Source organism: Lagenorhynchus albirostris, chromosome 18 (genome assembly GCF_949774975.1).
Source record: "Lagenorhynchus albirostris chromosome 18, mLagAlb1.1, whole genome shotgun sequence".
Lineage (NCBI taxonomy): Eukaryota > Metazoa > Chordata > Mammalia > Artiodactyla > Delphinidae > Lagenorhynchus > Lagenorhynchus albirostris.
In genome coordinates this window covers 49,247,894-49,257,161 of record NC_083112.1, presented here as the reverse complement: position 1 = coordinate 49,257,161, position 9,268 = coordinate 49,247,894, and the positions used below count along the sequence as shown (strand labels likewise).

The window sequence follows — 9,268 nt, the reverse complement described above, 5'->3', positions numbered from 1 at the left end:
AGAGGCCCAAAGAAAGCCCTTGGCTCAGACACTGGGTGATGGATTTGATTAGAATAAATTTAAATTGCATGTTTAAATTTATCTTTTGAATTTGAAAGGCAAGTTTTTTGCATAATATAGTTTTACACTGTTTTCACTGAAGATGTCTATTTTGCTTATTATGAGTTTAATGAGCTTCACCTGGCTGGCCTGGGAATTAACCACTGTTTGTAACAACATTTCTGTGGGAAAATGTGTTTCAAGTTTCAAACACTTGACTTAAATGTAAACTTTGGGAAAATACTTGATTCTCAAGTTGGAAAATGTATTAATGAGCATTTAGTTTCTAAAAAGAAATAGACTATCCCCAAGCTCATCAAGCAAAACCCAAATATTTTCAGATATTCTGCTACCAGGACAGGTTAACATACATATCAGATTTATGTGGAAAGAAGGCAAGATAGTCACATTAAATTAAAGGTGTTGAAATTTCCATCATGCTGGTGCTTCGTTTTTAAAAGTACTTAAGCAGAATTATCTTTTCAAATAAGTTTTTTCAAATATTTATTTATTTACGTATTCATTTATTTATTATTATTTTTAAATTTTTGGCTGCATTGGGTCTTTGTTGCTGCGTGCGGGCTTTCTCTAGTTGCGGTGAGTGGGGGCTACTCTTTGTTGTGGTGCGTGGGCTTCTCATTGCGGTGGCTTCTCTTGTTGCGGAGCACGGGCTCTAGGTGTGCAAGCTTCAGTAGTTGTGGCATGCGGGCTCAGTAGTTGTGGCACGCGGGCTTAGCTGCTCCACAGCATGTGGGATCTTCCCGGACCAGGGATCGAACCCATGTCCCCTGCCTTGGCAGGCAGATTCTTAACCACTGCGCCACCAGGGAGGTCCCTCAAATAATTAAAAAAATTTATTTTGTACTTTAGATTTTAAAAAATAAACTTTGTTTCTTTCAAGTTTTAGATTTATAGAAAAATTGCAAAGATAGTACAGAAAGTTCCCATATACCCCACACTATTTCCCCTGTTAACATCTTATGGTACATTTGTTATAATTGATGAACCACTATTGATACATTAGGTTTCCTAGGTTTATACCTAATATATTTTTCTGTTCCAGGATCCCATCTAGGACATGATATTGCATTTAGTCATCATGTCTCCTTGAGCTTCTCTTGTCTGTGACAGTTTCTCAGACTTTCCTTAGTTTTGTTGACCTTGGCAGTTTTGAGGAGTACTCAAACTGGTCAGGTATGTTGTAGGATGTGCCTCAATTGGGATCTGTCTGATGTTTTTCTGAACTGGAGTTATGGGTATCACAGATAGAAAGTGCATTTTCCTCACTTCATATCAAGGGTACCTACTAGCAACATGATTTATGAGTGTTCATGAGGATGTTGATAACCTGGCTGAAGTAATGACTGTTTCTCCACTGTAAAGTTACTTGTCCACCTGCTTTTTTCCATACTTTACTCTTGGAAGGAAGTCACTACCTGCAGGCTATACTTAAGGAATGTGGAGTTATGTTCCCCTTCTTTTATGGTGAAGTATCTACATATTTTATTTGGAATTCTGGGAGAGAGATTCATCTCTTCTCCCCATTATTAATGTACTCATTCATTTATCTATAACAGTACAAACTCATGGATATTTATTTTATCCTTGGGGTTACAATTGAATACACTTTTTCCTCAAGTCATTCCAACTTTGACTCTTGGGAGCTCTTTCATTTGGCTGCTGTGCCCCTTTGACACACCCCCGCCAACTTTAAAAAAATTTTTGAGCACTGCTTTCTGACACTTATCACTACAAGATGCTCCAGGCTCACCTTGTGTATTTGAATCAGTCATTTCTTCCAAAGAACCCTCATTCTTTTTATTAGACAGTGGTACTAGAAACCAAGGTCTGGGTGCTAGATAGGTTATGTATTGTAGATTTTGAGATCATTAAAACTTAGAAGTCTTTCATGATATTTGTACATCAAATCATTATGCTGTACACTTAAACTTATGTAGTACTGCATGTCAGTTATAGCTCAATAAAACAAAGAAAAAAACTTTAAAAATTAAAAAAAAAACCCTTAGAAGTCTGATGCACAACATGGTGACTATAGTTAACAATATTGTACTATATATTTGAAAGTTGCTAAGAGAGTAGATCTTAAAAGCTGTCACCACAAGAAAAAAAATGTAACTATGTGAGGTGATGGATGTTAACTTATTGTGGTAATCATTCCCCAGTATATACATATATCAAATCATTATGTTGTGCACATTAAATTAATACAATGTTATATACCAATTATATCTCAGTAAAACTGGGGGGAAATTTAGAAATCTGAAAGAAGGAGTTCTCCTGCTGAGATAGGTCCGACCACAAAGTCCAGCTCACGTTTTAGGATTGGTGAAAATGATGACCTGAACTCAGCTAATGTTATTATCCCTTCAGTTTACAATTTGAACCAGCTAACAACAAACAGGGCAAGATAATACATATGAGATCATGGCTGCAAGAGAGTGCATGTGTCTTCCCGGTGAGATGGGCTAAATAAGATAGTTGGTATGGTGGCTAGAGAGGGCTCCAGGCTCCTTCTGTGTAGTTGACCAGCCATTCTCAACGCATGGCTTCCACCTTGTGAAAAACATGGCTGCTCCATTTCTATCATCATGCCTACATACCAGCCAGCAGAAGAGAGGGAGGGAGACGGAAGGGCATACTTCTCCGTATAAACTCACGTCCTGAGTGTTACACACCTCATTCTACTCACATCCCATTGGAAGAACCTATTCATGTAGCCACTTCTAACTGCCAAGGAGACTAGAAAATGTCTAGCGGGGTAGCTGTGTGCCCAGTTAAAAGTTCTATTGCTATGCTGCAGGGAGAAAAGGGATTCTAAGGAAAGCCAGGCGTCATCGCTAGTCTTCCTCCTTGTCCACCAGCTACAGGCATCCTTCCTTCCACTTGCAGAACATGTTTATCCTTCCCAAGGGAAGACAATCCCAAAGTCCCACCATTCTGCATCCAGCCACAAACAGAACCTCTCTTCCAAAGGGAAGTTCCCTCCATCTCTGCACGTAAACCTAGCCTGAGCTTCTCTGTCTTGTAGAATTTTGCCAAAAGTGGCAAGGAGGAGCCAACACATCAGTGTTCTGCCATTTTTTCTAGTTAGTTCCTCTAGTGCAATGGTTCTTACCTGGGGGCAGTCTAGCTCCTATAAAGGGCATGAGGGAATGTATGAGGAAGTTCTTGATTGTTATATTGCCTGGGGCTAGTAGATAAGATCATTGAATCATTTTCAGTTCATACTGCTGGCATTTTATGGGTGGGGAGCTGTACATCCTACGATGCCTAGGGTATTCTTGACCAACAAAAAGTTATTCTACCCCAAATGCCAAGAGGACCTATGTTAAGAAACACTACCTTAGAGCTATAGGCTCTATAAGCACGTGGTCTGCAACTTCAGTATCATATGGTGATAGTTTTATCAGATGTTTTGCCATAGCATGAGTCACCACCGTTCCCATCCACAGTATCCTCACCACCTGTTGCCTGACTGCCAGTGCCTCCTGTTACGTTTTATTCCAGTAGCATCTCACTTTTAGGTACAAATTATGTGTTAGGTTATCAGCTGCTGTGGTAGTAATCCCAAAATGACGATGGTTTAAATTAGACAAAATTATTTATCTTGTCCGAGCTGTTTGTTGTTCTTGAAGACATCAAGGACATACACTTCTATCTTATAACTCTACTATTCTTACTGTACAACTTCTTCAACAAGTTCAGGGTGGTTGTACCAACTCCTGGCTTCACACACAAACTCCACTAGAAGGGATGCTTTAAGGGCACGATCCAGAAGTTGCCCTCATCTGGCAACAACCCATATGACTGTGGACAAGAGAACAGATAAATAAAGAGTGGTATGTTTTCACAATGGAATATTGTACTGAGAGAAAATGAGCAAAAAGTATACACAACATCATAAATTAATCTTAGTAACATAATACTGAATATATGTATGTAAAAACATAAAGATAAATAAATAAAGGGAATGAAAAGCAAAACCAAGGTGATTGGTTACCTCTAGGTTTCAAGACAGGGAGAAGTTAGAGGCAGGATAGAAGAGGAACCCACAGTAGATGTAAATTACTGGTAATGTCCAATTATTCATGTTGGGAAATAAGTTCATGGTGTTTATTATATCATTAAATAAACACATAAAATACATTAAAATAAAAGAGAGCTAGGTTTAGACCAATGATGAAAGTGTTCCACAAGCCAAGAACTACAATTAAATGATTAATGCAGTATTCGTCTGTGCTTCTGAAGTAATAACAAACAAACGTGCAGTAAACCTATGATACATAGCATTTTGCTGGATGATGTAGTTGGGTCTACTAGCCCAACATCTCAAGAAACTCACTCCGTCCAATGATCTTGCCTCAGGAGGAATGATTCATGCTAACCAAATTCAGTGAAGATGGGTACATAACTCAAAATATTTATTTATTAATTTACACTGAAAATATAATGACTAAGTAGTCTATAGTAGTTATATTGTTCGTTCATTCAACAAATATTTATTGAACATCTCTGAAGTGTCAGACACTTTGCTAATCACTTGGCCTATAGTGGTGAACAGAAAGTTTTCACAGGGCTTATAATCTGTTGGGGGAGTCAGATATTTAATAACTAATAATAAAAATCAGCGGGTCAGCCTATTACACAATGTGGTAGAGTGGAGAATTTTTTATCCATTAAAAACTATATATTTATTTATTTGGCTGTGCCAGGTCTTAGTTGTGGCACACGGGATCTTTAGTTGTGGCATGCAGACTCTTAGTTGCAGCATGTGGGAATCTAGTTCCCTGACCAGCGATTGAACCCCGGGCCCCCTGCATTGGGAGTGCAGAGTCTTAGCCAGTGGACCACCAGGGAAGTCCCCCTATTACCCATTTTGAAGACTGAACAAATTGAGTTAGTTATCTGACTTTGGGCAGGAGGTCTTCATGCCTCCTGGCAGGATTTCATCACTGCTGTGGACCAGTGACAGCTGTGTCTCCCGTTCATCTCTTTCCAGTAAGTAAATAAATAAGTAAATGAGATTGAATTCTTCCTTGTGTTCTCCTGTCTCTGCGCCACCAATGTGTGTTGGGTGTGTAGGGGGTGGGCAGATATGTTGACTTTTGGTTCCAACATGGACCTGTATTTGGATATGATCGAGACAACTGTGCATCAAATGGAGATCCTGCACTTTGATAAAGATTTTTGAAATTTGTCAGCTTTCTGTCTTATTTGTCCTTTTATGGGCAGTAAGTGGCAGAATTACTATTTTACAATAAAAATTGCTGGCTCTCTTAAAATTAGAGACTAACATAATATTTGAAATGAAACAAAATACCACTTTTATTTGATAATATACATTCCTTAAGAATCTCCCAAATATTAAAACATTGTTATGTATTACCTATCTTGTGGTCATTTTTGATGCAACAAACAAACTTTGATAGTATTACAGTGCTTAAAATTACAGGTTGATTGATTGTTCACTATACAGTGATTTAAAGTTTTATATTGAACTAAATAAGTAATGAAAAATGTTTTTAAAATCCTGAAGTGCTGGAGGTAGGTAATAAAAATTTTAAGACAAACTTTTTTTACAGTGAAATTTTCAACTGACTGCAGGTACTATTTTCTTGTTCCAAATGAAACATTTAACAAATAAGTGATGTGAGCAGTTTTATACATTTCTATTAATTCATTCAAAGAGATATCTGTACCCCCAAGTTCATCACATAGTCTAAACATTACATGCTCAGAACAAACGTGTAGTGTTTTCTGTGTGTGGGAATAAAAGTGCCTGTGGATATTTGAAGGCCAGAGGGGCAACCCCAGGCAGAAGTGACCAGCTATTTCCTCAGCTGTAAAACAGGGATAACAACTCCCAGGGTTGCTGTGAAAACTGAACACCATATGTAAAACATAGTAGACCCTGAAAACATATTAACACTCCTTGAGAAATGCAAATCAGAAGGGCGCTCAATGAACTTGAAACCAGAGAAAGGGGAATTATAATGCGCCCACCTTAATAGATGAGGTGTATCTGTCCAGGAGGCCAAAGTACATCTGACCGCCGGTCCATCTAGTGCTTAGTGATAAATTGACTAATTTTCATTTTCCAGTATTAACTGCTTGCCCTTTTTTTCGCTTTTCTTTCTTTAGACATGTTACATATTCAATCCTTTTCTTCCTTCCTTGATGGCTTACCTGAAAACTTTTGAAATATCTGGCAATAATACCTGCAATAAGAGAGTTAGAAAAACACTGGGGAAGTTAGGACACATTAAAATATGAGTAGGAAAATAGTATAGCCAAGTTCAGTGCAGAGAAACATACGCATAGAATACTATCCTGTACAATGGTTTAGATTGGGTTGCAAATAACTGTTCATCTTCTAAAGTTAAAAAAACAAAACAAACCAGAAAAACAACCCCCAACCACTCATGAGAGGCATGGTAAGATCAAAGTAAAACATATAGTTCAAGATACACCTAATTTAGTTAAAAGAGATCTGAATTTTGTCTATGGGTCCTGTCTGATACAGAGGGTACTCTACAATGGGTCAGATGTGATCTTGGGCAACGTCATGACAACAACTAGAAGAGAATTCCTTATTAATGGTCTGTAAGGTTGACTACACCATTGTAACCAAAATCAGAACAAGGTATAATTACAATCAATTGTACAGATTTCTTGATTTACAATGCTTAGGAAATCTTTAAGTTTTCATTAGTAATGCATTTAGAAGCTATATCTTATGTTGAGGTGCACATTATTAATCCTCAAATTAAGTGATTTCTTTTAAAAGTAGGTTAGGGGATTGTGTTGGGGGTACTCAAGACCACCCTCAGTTTTGGTCATTCATTAGGAGCACTCACCAGACTCAGCATTTAGTCATACTGATGGCTACAGTTAATTACAGTGAAAGGGTACAAAGTATAAGCAGCAAAGAGGAAAGGCACATGGGGCTAAATCTGGGGTAAACGTATGCAAGCTTCCAAGATTCCTCTCCCAGGGGAGTCATGCAGGATGTGCTTAATCTGTCACCCAACAAGTTGTGACAAATTGTGTGAAATGTTGCCAACCAAGAAAGCTCATTAGACACTCAATACCCAGATTTTTTTATTGGGAGCTTATCATATAGGCACCCCTGCCTGTCATGTACCCAAATTTCAGACTCCCAGAAGGGATGCAGAGGGTTCCATAACTACATTGTTTGTACAAACAATTTAGGCACAGTGAGCCACTCATATCAGTCAATGGTGGGAGCGCTCCTGGAATCCAAGTTCCCAGATGCCAACCAAGGGCCAACCTTGTCAGCTGGCCTTTTTAAGTATAAGCAGTCAGGAGTGCTATGTTAACTCTTTTCTGCACAGGGATAATTAAACACATCTAAAAAGTATAGAGGTAACTTGCTAAATAGCTTCTTATATATTGCCTAAAGAAGTAATCTACTTGCTTTTGTGCTAATTCATTAATATTAACATTCTCATGAAATGAATGATGCTAGTATAAATTTAGCCTATACATTCTACTATACTGATGAATTTCAGAGTTTAAGGTTTTCAAATTTGAATAAGAATCTTAGGTGCCACCATTTAAATGGAATTTTACTATTTCACCTGTCTTTCTCCAATGAGTGTGCTGATTTTACTAGTCCTGTATTTGATAAGGGGATCTGCTAGCTATTGATTTAACCACCATATCATAGCACACAGAAATACTGAATATTACAAATCGCATAGCTTGATTAACTTGATCCTGATTTACGCTCTTTTGAATTCCAAGTACCATAGGAGAAAATAGCTATTAATCTTTGGCTAGTTACTATTTTAGCATATGAAGAACATTTGTTAAAGAAAAGCACTTACATGTCTCATTGTGTTTCACACTTCTGTGCCAAGGTAAAGGGCAAAGGAATATTTAAGATGTGCTATTAAAGAACTGTTATTATCAAGAACATAACCGCAGGGTGTAGGCAGATTGTAGATTCTAAGCCATGATGACTAAGCAACAGGTTGGAGGAATTCAGACAGATAATTACGTTCTGGCCCATAGGAGTTTCCAAATGAATGGCAGGGCAAATGGGAAGCCCTAGAGAAGCAGACTGTTTACTGTCTCCTTTCAACATGTGCAAACCCCGTCATGCTGTAGAAGCAGCAGCTTAGTTTGGGGGATGGGGAAAGAGAGTATATTTTATTTCTTGCTAAAAATACCACTCATAGTTGGGCATGAAAAACCCCTATAGACATCTAACCATCATTTATATACTTGGTGTCTCCTCTGTAGCACATATACCAAGAACCAAGGATATACTGAGGTGAATGAAATTGATCATGCCCTTGAGGAGGTAAGTGTTTTTGTGGCAGTGGTTTTCAGTACTATAGGGTGACTACAAATCAGCTGAGGAGTTTGTTCCTACCCATAAACATTTAGATATTGATCAGGGAACGATTAGCTATTTATTAATAATTGTTGGAGTTGGGTGATGTGTATATTTGGGATTGTTATACCATTGTCTTTTTTATTTGTGTGAAAATTTCCATATAACTTATTTTTTATATCCTGAGAATTTACCATGTTTTATTAAAAAGTCAAAAGATATTAGTATCTTTAGTTTACAAATATATTTGTTCCTTCTCCAAGATGGGAGACCAAGATGCATCATAGAGCAATTTTTATCATATAGCTGGCCTCAATCATACATACAGCCATAATTAAAGTATACTTTGAGCCAGATAATGTGCTTTTTTTACTTTGATTTGTGATACATGAATTGGTAAGCAGTTCGTTCCATAATAGGCAGTAAAAGAAGCTTGTTTGACTCCAACAAATTTCTAAAAGTAGTTTTACATGCAAATCTTTAGGAAAAACTAACTTGACTAAAACATTTAAAAAGAAATTGACAATAAGACTGAGGGGTATGTAAGGTGAACAGAATAAATAATCTAAACATTAAAACTCTCCCAAGTCATGGTGTACATCTGAAGATAGGAATTATACTTTAGTATATGTGAAACATGAATAAAGTTGTAAAATAATAAAATCAAGTGATCATCTTTTTAAAATACCGTATTATAAATTATGTGCTAGTTGTTAAAACTTCAAATAATAAAGCTGAGTATTGAATGAATGAATGGATACATAAATAAATAGGTGGTTTTCTTTAGCCTCAGTTTAAAAGTCACATATCTAATTGTTCATCAGAAATGACCTTTTGGTTTCCACA

At 37.2% G+C, this 9,268-nt stretch overlaps 1 protein-coding gene across 1 annotated transcript in view; it reads right to left on the bottom strand.

The window, feature by feature from the left end:
• Positions 1-9,268, bottom strand: part of UCHL3 (ubiquitin C-terminal hydrolase L3) — a 346,469-nt gene that overhangs the window by 71,361 nt on the left and 265,840 nt on the right. The gene's annotated exons all lie outside the window — the stretch shown is intronic.